The sequence below is a fragment of the Dermacentor silvarum genome, chromosome 2, assembly GCF_013339745.2.
Source record: "Dermacentor silvarum isolate Dsil-2018 chromosome 2, BIME_Dsil_1.4, whole genome shotgun sequence".
Classification (NCBI taxonomy): domain Eukaryota; kingdom Metazoa; phylum Arthropoda; class Arachnida; order Ixodida; family Ixodidae; genus Dermacentor; species Dermacentor silvarum.
Window position 1 is genome coordinate 9182913 of NC_051155.1, and position 19928 is coordinate 9202840.

Consider the following 19928-nt stretch of genomic DNA (forward strand, 5'->3'; position numbering starts at 1 on the left):
ACACGGTTTCCGACGCGGTCTCTCAACAGTCACTCAGCTACTAGAACTAACACACGACATATCACAAAGTCTAGATAATAGAAGACAAACAGACTTAATTTTATTGGACTACTCCAAGGCTTTTGATTGTGTACCACACAAAAAACTAATTAGGAAGCTTCAGTGTACACTAGGAGAAAGCCCAATTGTTAAATGGATAGAAAACTATCTGACTGACCGTTCACAGTTTGTCCATTATCATAACGAAGATTCCACTTTTGCACCTGTTACATCGGGAGTGCCCCAGGGCAGTGTATTGGGCCCTGTTTTATTTCTAATATACATAAACGATTTGCCTTCCAGATTACATGTTAACATCCGTCTATTCGCTGACGATTGTATTTTATACCGTGAAATTAATTCCGATGATGACCACCATATACTAAACAATGCCCTAGAATCTGTCTTCTCTTGGTGTCAGAAGTGGCAGATGATCCTAAATGCTAAAAAATCTGTAACACTTACCGTAACTAGAAAGAAACAAATATCTGATTTTATTTACGTTATTAACGACACACCTCTCACACGTGTATTTGAGCATAAATATTTGGGCGTCACTGTAAAGCATGATCTTCGATGGAAAACCCACGTTAACAATGTAACTTCAAGTGCATTAAAGCGGCTTTTCTTTTTGAGAAGACGCCTTTTTCTTGCACCCCCAGATACGAAGCTGTTGGCTTACAAAATGCTTGTTAGACCAGTGCTAGAATACGCCAATATTGTTTGGTTCCCCTACACAAAGGAACTTAAAGCAAAAATGGAGGGGGTGCAGAGGAAGGCAGTAAGGTTCATATATAATAAATACAAGGTAACAGATTCTCCGACTGAATTACTAAAGAAAGCTGGGTTATTAACACTGCAAAGTCGGGCAAAACTAGCAAGACTAAAGTTTTTGTTTCAGTCAATCCATGGTGACATAAACATTGACACGTCTAGACTAATTTCATACAATCGTTCTAGATCAACACGTTACAGGCACTATCAAACACTTAATGAATACATTTCCAACTCAAATTGCTTCAAATATTCATACTTCCCTCAAACCATAAGGGAATGGAACCAACTTAGTCCTTGCATTACTAACGCTTCATCTTTAGATATGTTCCTAACTATGGTGGAAATAGATGTACAGGCTGAGCAATTTCTGTCATTTTTTTTTTAACCTGTTCCCGGATTTTGTGTTTCAATAACCTGATTGCATCATTGCACACGCTACCATTGTAATTGTCCTAATTTGTAGCCATGTCGTGATTTGTCGCATTGCTACTTGTCGTATTGTTACTCCTGATCTTCATGTAGTGTTTACTTCAGTGTTCTGCATTGTACAAATGACTTGATTGTACTTCTTTCGAATTCATATGTATGCCCTCCCTGCTATGATCTCTTGTGAGATCGGCAGTATTGTTAAATAAATAAAATAAATAAATAAAACACTGCACGTCTCCCATCTAGGTAACCTTCATGGAAATGGAATGAAAGTGAGCACAAGAAAACAGAATGCTCAAGAACATGGTACAAGCGCAAATATGGTACAGGAGTACAAGTGCCCTCTCGAGCTTGGCTGTTTTTTGTGCAGTATCTTTTTCCTAAGCATTATAAACCCAACAAGTTTTACAGAACATGGTAGAAATAGTCATGCAACATGACTGAAAAACAAGAAGCAGTGCACATCAGCATCTCACATGTCCATGCTAAGAATGAACAGGCTGAAAGCAAAGGCACACTAAGGCGCATCTCGTCTTTTTGCGTGCATTAACGCTGCGTGCCTGCTGGTTTCTTTTATCATCACACCTTAACTGGAGTAATAAAACAGCCACAACACAGCCAGCACTGGACTGCTGCTGCCCACTCCCCATTTTCAGTCCAAATGGCCCCCTTATAGGTTCTCTCACCAGTACGTCAATAGATTGTTCTGTTATAAATGGGCATTATTTTGCTAAGATCCCACATTCCACTCACATGGTCAACCTTGCTGCAGTTGTTGGATTTAAAGACAGCGGGACAAAAACAAACTTGTCTACAGTGGATATCAGCCCAAAAAAATTTTTTTAGAGCTATTTCGTAGCACAGAAGCACGAAGACAACATAAAAGTAGCAGACAAGCTAATGTGGGATCTAAACTTATTTTAGGGAAGGGATAGTGGTTGTGCCAAGTGTGAAAGAAGCTTTGTGGTCTCACCCCCATTTTAGAGGGACTGTTCTTGGCGTGAAATGGGGATAAAGACCAGTGGCAGACCAGACCTACACTGATGCTTCAATAAAGTTCAGCGGCGGCCCGACACTAGTGGCAGACCAGACCCCGTCTGACAAACACAACTGAGACTACCCTCCCTCCAGCCACACACTGCCACAGACGCCTGAATATGGAATCTACATAATAGGTGTGTCGGAGATTGAGTCTGGCACCAGTAGCTTTACAAATGTACAATGTCTTCATAAATAACAAAAGTGAAAACACATTTCAACTCTTTAAGAGTTAAATAAGATTAATAACCTTACCATTAATAACCACACTGCAAAAGAAGGCAGTAAGTTTACAGAGCCTGTTAAATGTGAATGTAATGGAAAAGTGGTTCTTGCATAAAAAATCCTAAATGAAATTCTCAGCTGTCAAAGGGATGAAAAACCAAATGTCTACGACATAATTTCAGATGGCCAAACTATTTCCAAAGTAGACTCGAATAACACTTTCAATGATTATTTGACGTACGTCAAGTACCAATGATCATATGATATGACCTGCCATTATTGGGTGCTCTGACAAAAGATAGTGCATTTATAGCTCCAACTAGTTTAGCTGAAATAATTGATGCCTCAGCATTGCTATAAAGTAGCAACTGCTGTGACGCTGATTGTTTGCAAATGCGACCAGTTCAAGAAGCCTTGAACATTGTGTTAGAGCATGTTTTTAATCTTGTTTTGGGGAGGGGGAGTTCCCCAAGAAGCCACAGGAACCTATAGTATTTGTTTCACATAAGGGTGGTGATGTAGATGAGCTTTCATACTACAGACCAATATCCACACTGCTCGTGTTTTCAATAACTTTCCTTGCACAGTTCAGCAAGGAAAGTGGGGAACAGCAACTACATGCCGCTGTTATGATCGGCTTGGAACTGCACCTGTGAAATGTGGGAATCAAGCTCGAGCGCCTTTCCCGTGACGAGATAATCCTCTTTCATCCCCGAGAGAGCGTCTGACCTCTACGGAGCAGACGAAAACAGCGAGCTACCAAGAAGGAAGACCCGAGGGAGAGAAGGTCGCCAACTTGACCGCCCGACAGAGGTCTGACACTTCCACAAGTTCCCCGAAGGAGTCATCGGCAGGTTATGCCTGGAATCTGTATCTCTCCAATGTGGGAAGCAAGCCCCAGCGCTTTTCCCGTGACGAGATAATCCCCTTCAGCCCCGAGAGAGCTCTCACCTCTACGAAGCAGACGAAAACGGCGAGCTACCAAGAAGGAGGACCCGAGGGCAAGGAGGTCGTCAACTTGACCACCGGAGAGAGGACTTCCACGAAGGAAACGCCGGCCACCACGAGGGGATTTAAGGCCGTCCTGGCCCCCGTGTTAATCAGAACCGCTCGAGACTCGGATAGAGTCAAAACCATGTACCAATGAAGTGAATACAATCTTTTCTATTTTTCATCATCACTATGCCCGCCTTCATCGTCGTCTCCCGATTCCTGCGGTGACGACCCACCTCACCCGGTCGAGATTATATCAGCTGGTTGGCAGCAATGGGATACTCCACCCTTCGTCCTGGCTTCAGCAGAATGGTGAGCGCTTGACTTTCTTTGAGAATTTGCCAGGTTTTAGCTTGTGTGTTTTCTAAAACGGCGAATTAGTTTCTGTACGTGCAGGCTCCTGTTGAAAGCTTCCTCACGTCACAGCAGAGTAAGAAAGTCCTCGTTCGGGATTGACCATGGATTTGGGCAAACGGAAAAAGCCAGAGTTGTTATTACTTTGTGAAGAGCTGGGAATTGAGGTCGGGAAAAGTCAGAGAAAGCCACAGCTTATTGAGGCGATTGAGAAGTGCGGGGCTCTTGAGGACGAAATTTCAGAAGCATGGGAAGAGATAGAGAAACGAGCTGAGAAAGCTGAGCAAAACACTGCAGAAGAGAAGGAAAGGCAAAGAGCTGAGAAAGCTCAACAAAACGCTGCAGAGGAGAGGGAAAGGCAAAAAGCTGAGAAAGCTGAACAAAACGCTGCAGAAGAAAAAGAAAGGCAGAGAGCTGATCAAAAGGAAGCTGCAGAAAGAAAGGAACGCGAGGAACAGAGAGCTCACGAAATAAGGCTAAAAGAACTAGACGTGCAGCGGGATATGGCCAGGCAATCAGCAAATAACCTCTCAATAGATGAAAGACGTTCAGGTGAAGTAGGAGTGAAGATAAGGGATCTCATGCCATCGTACAAGGTGAACGATGACATGGGTTTGTTTCTCGTTACTTTTGAACGAACCTGCGAGAGAAACGGGTTGGCACTAGAGAGTTGGCCACAACAGATTCTGACCGTTCTTCCTGGCGAAGCAACCGAAATAATTGCGAGGCTAACGAAGGACGAGTCAGAGGACTATCAGAAAGTAAAAGCTGCGCTGCTAAGAAAATATCGGCTCTCAGCGGAGGCTTTCCGCCACCGTTTTCGGGAGGCAGTTAGGACACCGGGCGAGTCTTTTCAAGATTTCAGTTATAAGCTGAAAGCCAATTTAATTGAGTGGCTAAAAGGGGAAGATGCGTTCGGTTGTCACAACAAGGTTGTGGAGCTAATCTGCAAGGAGCAGTTTTATGGGTCCTTGAGCGAAGAGATGCGCCTGTGGATTCAAGATAGGTCGGGCGAAAAGGACTTAGAACGTGCCGCAGTACTAACAGATGAATTCGCCGCACGTCGCGAATCAGAGAAAACGCGCGTCAGGCCATTGACGAAATTCAGCAAAGAGGAAAACAGGCGCCCTTTTCACAACGAGAAAGCTGGAAGTGGGACCAAAGACGTACCGACCGATAATTTAGGCCAGAATAACAGCGCAGCGAAAGATGAAAAGAAAACAACAAGCGCATTGGAGGCTACAAAACCGGTCGTCTGTTTCCGTTGCCAGGAGCCTGGACACCTTGCGATCGGCTGTCGGAAGCCTAGAATAGTTTTTTCTTTTGTGAATGGTGACGACGACAACTTGGCGCTCTTAGCACCCTACCTTCGCGACCTAGTAGTGAATGGAATACCATGTAAGGTACTTAGGGACTCAGCTGCGACAATGGACATTGTCCACCCCGCGTACGTGAAACCTGAGGATTTCACCGGGGAATGTGCATGGATCCGGCAGGTAGTTGAGGAAAATAGTGTCTGCTTGCCCATAGCCAACGTGAATATTGAAGGGCCGTTCGGACTATTAAGGACTGAAGCCGCAGTATCACAAAATCTGTCCGAACATTATCCCTACTTGTTTTCAAATCGCTCAGAGATGCTGTTGAAGAAGAAGGGTCTGAGTTTTGGCGACCATACGGTCCAAGCTCTCACGCGTTCCAAAGCTCAGGAGATCGCGGCAAAGATGAAACACGGCAGCGAAGCCAGAAATATGCCTCATGGCATAGACACTCAGGAAGCACAGCCCCTAGCTAGTGAAAGCAGTGAAAAAGGCTAGCGAGGAGGCATGCGGCTCAGTAGAAATATCGCCGCAAGGGCTAGCTGAGGAATTAGAGACTAATTTCGTACTGCCACATTCGGAAGGCTTTTTAGACCTACTGAGAGTTGATAAAGAGGGACTCGCGGCAGAACAACAGAGTGATGTGTCCCTCGACAAACTGAAAGAACTAGAGAAAGAGGGGATAGCCAGAAGAAACATCACTTTTCGGCGTCGCGCTGGTCTTTTGTACCGACAGTACAAAGACACGAAGGGAGTACAGTATGATCAGCTCGTTGTTCCCTCAAGATACAGAGCTCCAATCCTCAACCTGTGCCATGGCAACGGCTGGGCAGGTCATTTAGGCATAAAGAAGACTAAAGACAGGTTACTGCGAAAATTTTATTGGCCGGGATGCTTCAAGGATGTAGAAAATTATGTCCAAACGTGCGAGGCTTGTCAGAAAGTGGGAAAGCCACACGAAAAGAGGAAAGCACCTATGAAGTTAGTTCCCGTAATCACTGAACCCTTCAAACGCTTAGTGGTTGATATTGTGGGACCCCTTCCCGTGACGAGTTCAGGGTACAAATACCTTTTGACAATGATTTGCCCCGCAACGAAGTTTCCGGAGGCCGTTCCCCTAAAAGAAATAAATTCAGTCGAGGTAGTTGAAGCCTTACTCTCGGTGTTCTCCCGATTAGGTTTCCCATCTGAATTACAGAGTGATCAGGGCAGCGTATTCACCAGCGCCCTTACTACCACCTTCCTAGAAAGGTGCGGCATCCACAGAGCAACAGTGTAGAAGCATGGCACTCCGTTCTGAAAAGGGTACTGCGGGCATTGTGCTACGAGCAAAGAAAGGACTGGGAGGCATGCTTAGCGGCCACTATGTTTGCCTTGAGGTCGGTGCCGCATGAAGCCACAGGATTCAGCCCAGCTGAGCTCGTTTATGGGAGGTCGCTTCGATCTCCGCTTCAAATGGTGCGCGAGGCGTGGGAAGGGCGCGGAGATGACCCGACAGTTGTTGAGTATGTATTGGAACTCCTAGAGCGGTTGCAATCTTGTCAAGAGCTGGTGGAGGCAAACATGAAATCCGCCCAGATGAAAGCTAAAGTATACTATGATAGGAACGCTCGGAAGCGGACTTTCACTGTAGGAGATAAGGTGCTTTTGCTAACGGCGTCCAGAAAAAACAAGCTAGACGTCCTTTGGGAAGGACCTGCGGAGGTCATGGAGAAACTCTCAGACACAAACTATGCCATCAAATTACCGGGTAGACGTAAAGAGCTGAGGATATACCACACGAACCTAATGAAACCATATCGAGAGCGTGAAGCCATAGTTCATCTCGCACTAAATACGCCCGAAGAAGTGGAAACAGAATTTGCTTATCCGATGCCGCCAACGGAACTTCCACTTTCTAAAGTATACGCGGACATAGGCGCAGACCCAAATTTAAATCCACGCCAGCGAAGCGAACTGCGAGAGCTCGTGGGTAACTTTGAAGACTGTTTTTTAGATCGGCCAGGTAGAACTAGCTTGATGGAGCATGATATTAAGCTGGTATCGGACGTGCCCATTCAGTGCAGGCCCTACCGGGTTTCACCTAGGCAGAGGCAAATTTTGGAAACCGAGATCCAGAGGATGTTAGAGCTGGGGTTAATTGTTCCCTCTGAGAGTGAATACGCGTCCCCGCTAATTCTGGTTGAGGCTCCGGGGAAAAGCCCCAGGCCTTGTATCGATTACCGTAGGCTAAACGCCATAACCAAAGATCAGAATTACCCCATTCCTAATCTGGAAGAGCGGGTGGAGACCATCAGCAGGGCTGAATATGTATCTACGCTAGACTTAACGAGGGGTTACTGGCAGGTACCACTGACAGAGCAAGCTAGCCATTATGCCGCCTTTACATCCCCTCTAGGTACCTTTCGGCCTCTTGTCCTCACTTTCGGATTGAAAAACGCTCCGTTTTGTTTCTCACGACTTATGGACCGGGTTCTGAAAGGAATGCAGGACTACGCGCTTCCCTACTTGGATGACATCGCAGTCTTCTCTCCTACTTGGGAGGACCATTTGCATCACCTTAAGAATGTGCTAGAGAGTTTGCGTGCGGCCGGTTTGACCCTGAAGGGCGAAAAATGTCAACTAGGAAAAGCCAAAGTTAGCTACTTAGGCCACAAGGTCGGACGTGGCTACAGACGCCCCCTTGAGATAAAAGTAGCCGCCATATCCGATTACCCTAGACCAGTGGCGAAAACAGATGTCCGTTCCTTTTTGGGACTAACTGGCTATTATCAACATTACATCCGTAACTTTTCAGAAATCGCAAGTCCCCTCACGGACAGTTTACGGAAGAATGAACCAGTGAAAATTGTGTGGAACGAACAAAAAGACGAATCTTTCCTCAAGTTAAAGGCCGCTTTAGCCGACAAACCCATCTTGAGAGCTCCTGTTTATGATCTTCCTTTCATTCTGCAGTGCGATGCTAGTGATCGAGGCATGGGTGCAGTGCTCAGTCAGAAAAGTGAAAACGGGGAGGAACACCCGGTAGTGTTCGTAAGCCGGAAGCTGACTGTCCGCAAACAGGCCTATAGTACTTCCGAGGAGTGCGCTTGCTTAGTATGGGCAATACACAAGCTTCAATGTTATCTGGCAGGATCACGGTTCCTAGTGGAAACTGACCATTGTCCTTTGACGTGGCTTAGGAATATGTTCCCGAGGAACGGCAGACTGCTACGCTGGAGCCTTAGTCTGCAAGAGCATAGCTTTGATGTCAGGTACAGGAAAGGACGCGACAATGCCAATGCGGATGGCCTCAGCCGTAGCTTCCCTGTGTGAAGCAAAATGTTGTAAAGGGCCCCTTTCGTTCTTTTTTTTTTCTTTTCGCGGATGTGTTTTGTTCTTCAGTTTTCAACTCATGATTAACCCCATTATTGCTGCATTTCAATGCACTCTCGGTCTCTCAGTAACTGTGGCTTTCCCGGGCACGAGAAACAAAAACGTTAGGTATTAGGTTAATTGAAAAATGCACTTAAGTCGGGTTTTTTCCTTTTGTTAATTTTCGGGAAGCTCGAACGAGGGCTGCAGGTTTAATTCTGATAAGGTTTTGCGTGAAGAATGTGTGAACCTGGCAGTTCTCATGGTTAGTTGGGTGCTCTCTGTTTGCTGTGCCTTGGGCTTGGCGTGGTCTATTTCCAGAGGGTGTCACCTGGCCTGCCTTGGAACGAACGGCGAAACAAAGCAGAGGCACGGGGTCTATGGTCTCTTCGAGGTGCTTGGATGCTGCAACCCCTTCGAGACCTCCTGTGGCGGTGGACGGGCTGTTATGATCGGCTTGGAACTGCACCTGTGAAATGTGGGAATCAAGCTCGAGCGCCTTTCCCGTGACGAGATAATCCTCTTTCATCCCCGAGAGAGCGTCTGACCTCTACGGAGCAGACGAAAACAGCGAGCTACCAAGAAGGAAGACCCGAGGGAGAGGAGGTCGCCAACTTGACCACCCGACAGAGGTCTGACACTTCCACAAGTTCCCCGAAGGAGTCATCGGCAGGTTATACCTGGAATCTGTATCTCTCCAATGTGGGAAGCAAGCCCCAGCGCTTTTCCCGTGACGAGATAATCCCCTTCAGCCCCGAGAGAGCTCTCACCTCTACGGAGCAGACGAAAACGGCGAGCTACCAAGAAGGAGGACCCGAGGGCGAGGAGGTCGTCAACTTGACCACCGGAGAGAGGACTTCCACGAAGGAAACGCCGGCCACCACGAGGGGATTTAAGGCCGTCCTGGCCCCCGTGTTAATCAGAACCGCTCGAGACTCGGATAGAGTCAAAACTATGTACCAATGAAGTGATTACAATCTTTTCTATTTTTCATCCTCACGATGCCCGCCTTCATCATCGTTTCCTGATTCCTGCGGTGACGACCCACCTCACCCGGTCGAGATTATATCACCGCGTATAAAGCATAAAGATTGCAAAAAGACAAGTACTCAGGTATCATTATTAAAGCACATAATTACCCTAGACAATTGAAACTTTCAGCACACGTCACCTGCAGAATAGCGCCACTTTTTCCAATATATGAAATCTCTGCCATTTATGGTCCACTCACAGAAGAGAGAAAAATTTTTCTTCTTTCTGGGCTTTTATGTGCCAAAACAAGTTCTGATTTTGAGAAACATTTTTAAGCGTTTCATATAATGCTTCTAAATTGGCCAAAAACAAGGGTTTAACAATTTTCATTTCACCTCTAATTGACACAGACATTTCAAAATTTTCCTGCTCAATGCACTTAATGATCCCCACATTTCCTCAATATAGAGACTTTGGGAGTGATTTAGATTTTTAATGAAATCATTAAAACTGGCGTACATTTCGAGCTGTTCTAGTCGCAATAACAGCCTCACTGTAACAGGGCTGCCTTCACTTGTAAAGCACCAAAGAATAAGAGATGCACAGTTTGGCTACATGAAAGGAAACCAGAGTCTTTTTGAGAGTGAGATGTGGACGCTAGGTGTCTTTGTAGATTATTCGAAGTCTATTGATGATAAATCATAGCACACTAATCACAACTTTATTAGTCACAACTATTATGGTTTTCATGGCATATTTCAGCAAGCATACATATATTTAAGACCTTGCCTCACATTTCAAGGCAATTAGTGGCTGTACCCCTCAATGGAGTATTTTAAGGCCACTTATGTTCTGCCAGCACATTAATGACAGAGGCAGAATTGGCAATTCCACAAGATTCATAATATATACAGCTAGATGGCGCTAGAATACTTTACACTGCCCGTGATGCTGACGCACTAAATGGTGCCAACCATGTAATAAGGACTCTATCATCTTGGAGTGCCAACGCACGGAGGCGACCAATGAGAGCGGCGCCTTCAGAGACTTGCTTGTGGAAAGCAAGCCCGACCGCCCGACCGCTTGATTTGGACTCGCGTCTGGTGTCAGCCAGATGACTCGTTTTGCACTATCATCTGCTTGTGTCAGCTCTCGTTGGCGCTTGTTTTGGTTGTCATGCTTTGCGATTGTTCTTTACAATGATGAGTCTAAACCGAGACGTCCCAATAGAAAGGCCTTTGGTGACACTGTGCCATATCCGATTCTGTACGACAAGATGGACCCCGAATACAAGGAGGCGACACCCAGTACCTCATTCTCCTCATCTTTTGAAAGTGGTGGCGCCGCAACTGACAGAGGCAGACCAATATGATTATGGTCACAGTGGCAATGACATCGTCATATGGCATGACTCGCATTAAGAACAAAGGCCGAAGAACATAAACACGGCACTGATCTGTCCACCAACGAAGGAAAAAGCGCGTGACATCTTGCACCTACATGCTGAGTAAAGAGAAGTGAGATTTTCATGCCGTCACGTGACTGCCGCAGCGGCGCACTTCCGGTCAGTTTTACCATTGGCGGCACGCCTTTTTCCTGCAGTGAGGCTGGAGCTTTACTGTCACTGAGAACATTAGTTGCTCATTTACAAACTCTTCCTTCAGCTGAATGGGCATCCAGTTGCAAACGGTATTACATGCATGTATTTAATTAATGTAAATAGGCATCCCTTTATCAAGTGAAAAGAAAATTTTCAATATTCAATTCAATATGCAAAGGTCGTTTTTCTCCAATATTCGTACTTGATTTGGATAAACGAAAGGCAACCAGGACAGCCCGGATGGTTAGCCTGCACTAGGGGAAGGAGAGAATGTCGCTGACGTTCAAATTCTCACCGCTGTATCATAGACAGTTAGCTCAATTCAGTTACCATTCACGGTTTGGATACCCCTAATGGTAATTCTTGTTACACATTTCATCCTATATTTTCGGACAACTTTCTGTGCCAGTGAAGGGCAATCTACGGAGGCAAAGTGCATGCAAGAGCACTTCAGAAAAATGTCCCACATTCTCATCAGCAATAGTTTAATCTGGGCAAGAGAAAACATTAGCATATTTACAACAGAGAAATAAGACAAAATACACCACTCAGTGTTTGTTAAATGTCACTTTTGTTTCCGCTTTTCTCATCCACATTACCACGTTTGGGCAAATGCGAAATCGTCCCATGTGGAAGCTATGTTGATTCCAGTATCTGTTCCAAGAAACCAAAAAGGCCATCAAATGCTGCCAGATTACTTGGCGCAGTAAGACATTTTCACAGAAGCTCTGCCCATGTAGCTTTCACTTCATTTCAACAGAGAGTTGTTTTTCCACAAGTATTTTTTTTCCTTTCTTGTTTCATAAAGGTAGGCAATACTTTTCCTCTGTGTTATGTTCCTGTCCACCAGCACCAAGTTCTATGGACCTCGTTAAGCCGTACATGGCCCTCAACATCTGTATTCCTTAGATATTATGACAAAATAAATTGATTTCATTTGTTGCCAATTCAGCTCTTGTGCTGTGTTCTCCAACTCTGCGTATTTTGCATTGTGTTCTTCACAATGTAATTTGCACTAATTTCAACAGCAGGAATCCCCACATGGAAAAACCTCCTTCAAGTTCCAGTGAATAATAATGCATGATCTCACTTAATGCTGTAAATATTGAAGCTGCTAATGCTGTCCCAGCTGTGTGCGATTAGGAGATAAGCAGGCAAAAGGTTTATTAATTTGTTACTGCAAGAATAACAATAAACCATCGAACATAGTGACTAAGGTGCACTAGAACAATCCTGAATGCTACGCAGTATTTTATAGACAACATTCAGTCAACATTGCAATAGGACAACAAATAAACGATAAATAATAACCCTGTCAGCACATCATATTTGCTACAGTGAGTTTGATACCTACGTTCTTACTTAAGCACAGGAAACTTGACACACATTATACAGTAGCATTTATGATATGCTGGAGCTAATTTTCAATATGTGGACAGTTCAGCAAACCAGTTACAAATTAATCACCATACTAATTAGGTTCTTACTCAACCAACATGTCACAGCTTTTTTTCTTTCCTTTAACAAGTGTGCCCATCATGTGCAGAATTGTAATTTACCTCGATGTGGAGCTGTGTTTTGGAAGTGCCCCCCCCCCCCCTCTACTTAATTTAAAATAATTATTTAAGCTATTTACTAAACGTTGCATTGCCAGTTAGAGAAACGAAGTGTCTAGCGTTCTGTCGTTACGTGGAGCAACGACGTCCCGAGAGTTCTTCTCCTACAGGAGAGCACATATTTAACCGGCAAACATAAAACCGGCGTCGCCACCCAAGGGTGGGTACTGAAGCTGGAAGCAGCCCCGTCGCCGCTTTGTTGGTGTCGTGCCGGCGCCGCTATACGGTCAAGCAAAAGAAAAGCGACCGCCAACTTCTGAGCCGCCCCGCGACTTCTGCAACACCACCAGGCGAAACTTTGTCAACAGAGGACAGCGAGCGCGGTATATATGCGACTGTTCACGCTCGGTACCCTATGTGATCGGGTACTAGCCTTGTCCTTGCGTAGGTTCCTCTGAGCTCAAATTTCAGTGTTTCAACCAACCAGCCTACTGTCGCGTTTTCCATCGAAGTACTACGTCTATTAACGCAAAGCAGCAGCGCCGCTATCGATGGCGCAGTATCGCGAGCATCGCTATATAGTAGTCTAGTAATGCTGGAGCACAGCCAAACAAACAGCGAGCTCCAACGAAAAATGTGTGGTGCGCCTGTCGGAACCGCGCAGGCTCGCTCCAATAGCACGCGCATACAGGACGAAACAAACACGAGCGCGTCGCACGCAGCAGGGCTTACCTTCGCACCACGCTCGCGCCTACCGGGTGCTTGTAGCGTGCTAACCACACGGCGCGGGGAGGTTGTGACCAGGGTGTGCACTACCAAAGCTACCACAGAACACCAGGCAAATGGCACCACCGACACCCAACCGTGGCTACACGCTGTACCACAGAACACCTCTACGCCTTTCGCGTGCGTCTAAATTACAGTGTACCTAGAAGGGGGCAGTCCGGCGGAGGCTATGCGATGCGGCGGCTCCACGAATGTCGCAAACATGAGCTTCCCCGATAGCCCGAGCGGCGGCGCTGGCGTCGGTTTCAATGGAACGTGGGTGTGACGGCGCAGCTGCCCAGTGCCCGCCCAGTGACCGTTGCTGAGCTGCGTTGTTTTTTCTGTGGACGTCGTCGCCTGGGTTTTTTTTTTTTTTCCTTCAGTGTTTTTTTCGCATATAGCCTGCAAGAGATTAGTATGCCTTGCAGTAACTGAGCCATGCCGCAGCATCGACAAAACCACTGTTACGCGCCTGGGTGCCAAACAGGCTATGTTTATGTGAAGGATGGGCCGAAGTTGTCCTTGTTTGGCGTCCTGAAGGATAAAAATAGGCGGAAAGAGTGGGAAAAGAACCTGCATAGAACCTCCCCTGGACGACACGAGCGCAGTATGCGAGCTCCATTTTGAGCCACGTTTTGTGCTCAACTCGAACGCAGTTCCTGATCACCGTAATTTTTTTTTTTTCTTTTTATGGTCTAGTTAGGTCAGTTAGCGAAGGAAACTGCGAGGAAGGTACACTGGCCTACTTACTGGAAGTTGACTCTATCGAAGCATCAGGTGACAGAAATGAGTGCAGTCAAACTGCTGCTAGCGCTACTGCCACAGAAGCCACACAAACGTGGTACCCCAGCATTGCACGGGCCTGCGGGTTTCAAACGACCATAACAAGCACGTGGCCAGAAGCGACTCGAGGCTCACTTACCACATTGCGGACTATGTTGCGCGGAAGTGTATCGTCAATTCTTACACTTAAATGCCAAGAATGCATAAAGCTGCTCACCATGACGCAACCAGGCGAACGTTTTCAACTTGCCCTGCTAACAAACTTCTGTGACCGCAGGAGGCCTCCTTTATCCCTCCAGTCAGATGTATGGCTTTGTGAAAATTCTAGAGGATCTTTTCACAGAATGCTTCTATCAGAGTGAGCTACACTCTAGCTGGCAGCGTTATGGATATGCAGGAAGTTGTTAAGAGTAAGCTTTAATTCCCTCGAAGTTGGCTGCCATGTGCACGCTCTTATAGCCTCATAGCTAAAATAATTAGCTTTTACATTGTCACACGTCTGCATTTTTTTGTGAAAGGAATTAACTGTGACAAGGCAGGAAAGTGGCAGAGGGCCAAGCAGCTGAAGTTGAGCCGTTGTACTTGTACTTCTTGCAAATAAAAGCTTTGTGTCAGCAACAGGCCTGTTAACTTCATTTTGCTTACCCTTATATAACTGTACATAAGAATAGGCCTGAGCCTAATTGTCAAGTGAACTAGTTTTCACTTTTTGTTCAGGCCTCCCTCTATTTCTTTATGAAAAAAAAAAAAAACCTGATTTAACAATTGTGTGCCGGCGTAATAATAGTTAATAATAAACGCAGAAGGCTACTGTGAAGAATGGAACAACTAAAGTGGAACAATGAAATATTTAAGTCATATATACATATTCATTTTGGCTAAACAAAGACACAAACCTGGGCAGCATGCCTGATTTTTTTTTTTTTTTTTTTTTTTTTTTGAGCCCAGCTGGGAAGCTTGCACGCGCTGTTTTCTGTCTGACAAAATTTTACATTAGGTTGACACGGCATGAAACCGTTTTCAAATTTCTTTAACGATTGCCCGATAATTCGGAAAATTCGAAGGCCCCCTTCCGCATAAGCAACATCCGTCAGCGACGACCTCTTTGCACAAAAGGTCTAGAGTTAGGATAGGCAGCAAATTGACCAAGAGTTGCCGTCTTGCTTTTCCACAAGGTACTATTATGGCAAATATCATGTGGCCTAAACAAATATAGTGCTTGCTAAAGATATGTAAAGACTGTCAAGTATGCCAAATTAAAAACAAATAAGAGTGTGAACTGCTTTGAACTGAAACCGACAGAAACGCAAGGAAAATCAAAGCTTCCATTGAAGTTGCCAGTGGCGCCACCTCTTGGATGCGACGCTGACTGCGTCAGAGGAGCTGCTGAGTAAGCCCACTGCCCCCTTCTAGTACGCGAAGTTTGTATGGGTGTTCTGTGGTACGCGTGCGTCTAAATCTCGTACAAAAATCCCTCACGTGACTTGATCCTAGGCACCTAGGGACACGATCATTTAGAGACTTTTGAGAAGGCGCGTTGTTCAACATTGCGTGTGTGATTGTGCTTGCGTTGCATGTGAATTGGTTGTAGGTTCTGTGTTACTTGGGCGGAAAGCCGTGAGTAGTGCTTGTGTGGCAGTGCGGTTTGGCCTCGGTGAGCTCTGGCAATACAGAACCTGCGTTGTGTGATCCGTGTTCCTTGACAATGCGGAGGTGGTGACGATTGAAATGTCGAAGTGGCGTCGCCGTGTCCGCCTTTGCATAAAGGACGTCGAGGGATGTGCTGCTCTCTACAAGTCACAAAATGTGACTGCGTCGACCGCCCACGGTTCAGCGCTGAATGTGTGGTTTGAGTACTGTGCTTGAAACGAGTGGTGCAGCTGTGGTGCCCTAATTTCGCACAATTGAGACGCGTGCTTTTGTGCAAAAAGGGCAACAAATCGTATCTTAACCCGCTGAGACGATGCTACAATGTCAACAATGCCGTGCATGTTTATTATGATGGTAGTCTCTACAGCAAGCAAGCGTGCAGTGCACCTATGCTGTGAATATAGCCTCAACACGAATGTGGCGTTTGCAGAACCCTTATGTTTGTTTCTGCTTTCAAACAAGCTGTATGTTGTTAGGATTGTCCTCACTGCTCACATGAGACATGGGGGTCCATCGTGTGGGTTGGGGCTCAGCACGAATTTGTGGTGAGGGGGTGTGGAGTTGGTGGCTGTGTCAGGTGCCTAACTGAATTTTGTCATTGGAATAAGCTCAATGTAGAAGGACACACCCTATACTTGATGGCTCACTTTCATGGATATTGCCTTTTTTTCCTTGAAATTTGCAGCCTCAGGACGCGCCTCGCATTATATTCGTGTTCGTGACACATATAATCACAATAAATTTTTCTTTAGGAGAGACCAAAAGCCGCTCGTTGCATCATATTTGTGGTCGTGTTACTTACATGCAAATCCAGTACTTTCAGTGCCCATTGACTGACTGAGGGGTGCAGGACTTTGGCAGTGGTAGCAGCACCAAAGCAGCTGCCCAAATGGTATACCCTATAGTGTTAGATTTCTTGTGCACATGGGTGTACTGTGAAAACACGTGAAAGGAATTCCACAGTTGCTGCAGCATCACGTCTGGATCTGTGGAGGTTGTTTGATCACATGTCTGAACTTCTGTTGTCACTGAGCGGTTCTTTGATCATTAGCTTAAGCTGTCTGTTTTCTACATATTATATTACAGCAATGGCGTCAGAGTAGCTGCAAAAATGGGATTTTGCTGTACAATCGCAGGTTGGTTGCTTTTCCGACTGTTACATTGCTCTATTTGCTGCAACTGCCGCCAAATGTTGCTTTACCATGTCTGGTGAATGCCTTAAACGTGAACCGCATTTGGATGATGCTTGTGAAAGTATAACATACTCCTTGTATGTAAAGAAAACTATCACACCGGTAGGTGTGGTGGAGTCACTGATGAAATAGAAGTTCAAAAATGAAAGTTCTCGCAAAATCTGGAAGTGTTCATAGCGCTTGCCATCAAAAATGTGTAACAATCCAAGCAAACATAAAGATAACCTATCTATCCCGAAGAATATGAAAGTGATGCTTCAAGTTGTCAACTTAAAGCTTGATATACTGGTGCCGATCAAGGAAAGAGTTGAGATTATATAGAAGGATTCAGTGCAATTCATGTTTAATCAGCTTGGCAATCTTGTCAAAACAACCAAATAAAATTGTGACTTTTAAGAGATTGCCATGATAACGTGATGAGGTTGCTGGCATTATTTCGTGCTTGGGAAACAAAGCATCACAGGTATGTGGTGATTGAGCTTCTAAAAAAAATTAGGTGTGCCACTAAAGATATCTAATGAATTGAACACATAAACCACTGAAAGAAGTTGAGTGTGCAAAGGCAAATGGCTACAGCTATATTTGCACAGTAATAGAAAAGTTGTAATCGGGCTGATGGTGCACAGGTGATGGATGTATATTGCATGTTCGAGGGCTTAATTTTTCATGAGCTACTCATTTTTGTTTTCCTGTTTTGTTTCCATGTGCCTTAGTGAGTGGAATGCCTGACTGCAGACTCCCGTCATTATGTACAATTAATGAAAAGTAAAGTAAATTTTTCTATGGAACTCTGTTTTTGTAACTTCTGTTCAGTTGCAAATGACGCAGTTGTCCCTACTCTGCACTGAATGGTGAAGGGGGGGGGGGGGGGTGAGCGCATGCAGGAAGCCTATTTACTGGAGCTTTGGGGCGCCCTCACCATGGCTGCTCACATGCCCATTTTTCTGGCTGTAACAACCTAGAGTCAGTGCACAGGTGTTTTTAACGTTCCAGGATTAAGTAAACTTGACGTCACTATGCACAAAATTTAGATGACAGCCCAAGATGGCAACTGCCATGAACTGAATATAAAATTGCCTATAAGCATGCATTGTGCAATTGAATGCCTGTGAATTCTGTAATGCCACTTTCATGAAATTGACTGGCATGGTTTGGTTGAAACTGAAAACATGTTCGATCCTCAGTTGTAGCAGACTCACTTCACTATAACATATTTGATAATACCAGGTGCAGATTGTGAAGGAATTGAAGCGGATGTTACTCTTGGTGAGAATCAGTCATGCTCATTAGAAATTATAGCTAAGGCTATATATACATTACTTCAGTTGAGATCAACTAATGTTGAGATAGAAGCTCAGCTGTGGCACATAGGTACAGGCGAATAAATTTAGAAAGAAAAATTCTGGCACAACCCATTTCATGATGATTCCGATGCTAATACGATAGCATTGAAACAATGTAGAGACATTGTATTGCCACCACAGAGATCAGTCATGTATGAGCCGGGCTCCTCTCTCACGAGTCCCTCTGGACATGCTACGCCTGTTAGCAGGGTTGCCGCTAAGTCGGTGCTTGACATTCGATTCGAATCTGCCCAGCACCTAAGAAAATTTTTTTGTCATTGGTGAGCGGCCCGGCCCATGCCTCGTGACCTATTTTTGTTTCAAACTGGGTGTCCTCAGCACAGCAGCCCCAGTGCTCTACCCATTTTACCATGGATTACCCAGTGACCCAAGTTTACGGAAAAATGGATAAAGACCTGGACAGACAGGACGATAGGATATTCCACACTTTTCAGGGTCTAAGAACGATAATTCTAAGCAATATACACAACTGGCCTGTTATGGATACATTGCCGGCATTGCAGGAGAACAATTTTGATTTCACAAGAAACAGTAGTTATCTGGTTTATGTATTCATCTACATCACAGGCTCCAGAAGGAGTATTGCGTGGAGGGGGGAGAGCATAGCATAACAAAGGAGCAAAAAAGTTATACAACGTTAGAAATATAAACAGCGACACAAGGGTAACGCAATAAATTGAAAAGAACAGAAATTATAAAATTGTGAAGTAAAATTCTACCATTAGAAAGCTCGGTCATACAGTAAATAGTACGATTGCATAATTACATAAAAAAAGTTAAACATCAGAAATAGAAACCACTTGAACACTACCCAAACATACTGATTTTTTGTCTGAAGGTTACAGTATTGTTAATGTAAGCAATGTTATTGAGAAGACCATTCCAATGCCTAATGGCACGTGGCAAAGCACACAAGTCAAAGGCATTAGTTCGACCAAAAATGTGCTGGACGCTAAGGCGATTGTGCAAGCACCTAGATGTGTGGGATGGACAAACAAGAGGCAAGGTGGACGACAGCTCACTATGAATGATTTTATGTAGCAGACAAAGCGACACTACATTATGGCATGATTCCAAGGATGGTAGTGACAATGACAACATAATGTTAGATACGCTCAAATATTGGTTGCAATCCCTGGCGATTAGACGTGCAGCATAGTTTTGGCTATAGTCAAGAATGCGGATTAGATATGCCTGGTGAGGTGACCAAATTGAACCTGCCAATTCTAGTTGGGGCAAGAATAATCTTTGATATGCAAGCTTTCTTGTGAAGGAAGGATCAGCATGAAGGTGGCATTTTTGAACATTGATGATCAAAGCACTTGTGTATATGGAGGTTAATCGATAGTACATACAACACTGCCACAGTGCAGTCAAGACATTGCAGTAGTGAAAAAAATTCAGAGCACTTATCAAACAAGGACATGTATGCAAACAGCAACACAACACACATGGAGATGAGATGCAGTGCAATAATGCCCTTGTAACCTACAATGTGTGGTTACTCAATATTTAGAAGC

At 45.0% G+C, this 19928-nt stretch overlaps 1 protein-coding gene across 1 annotated transcript in view; it reads left to right on the plus strand.

Moving 5' to 3' along the window:
• LOC119439895 (very long-chain specific acyl-CoA dehydrogenase, mitochondrial) overlaps window positions 1-19928 on the plus strand; it is a 444311-nt gene that overhangs the window by 23744 nt on the left and 400639 nt on the right. The gene's annotated exons all lie outside the window — the stretch shown is intronic.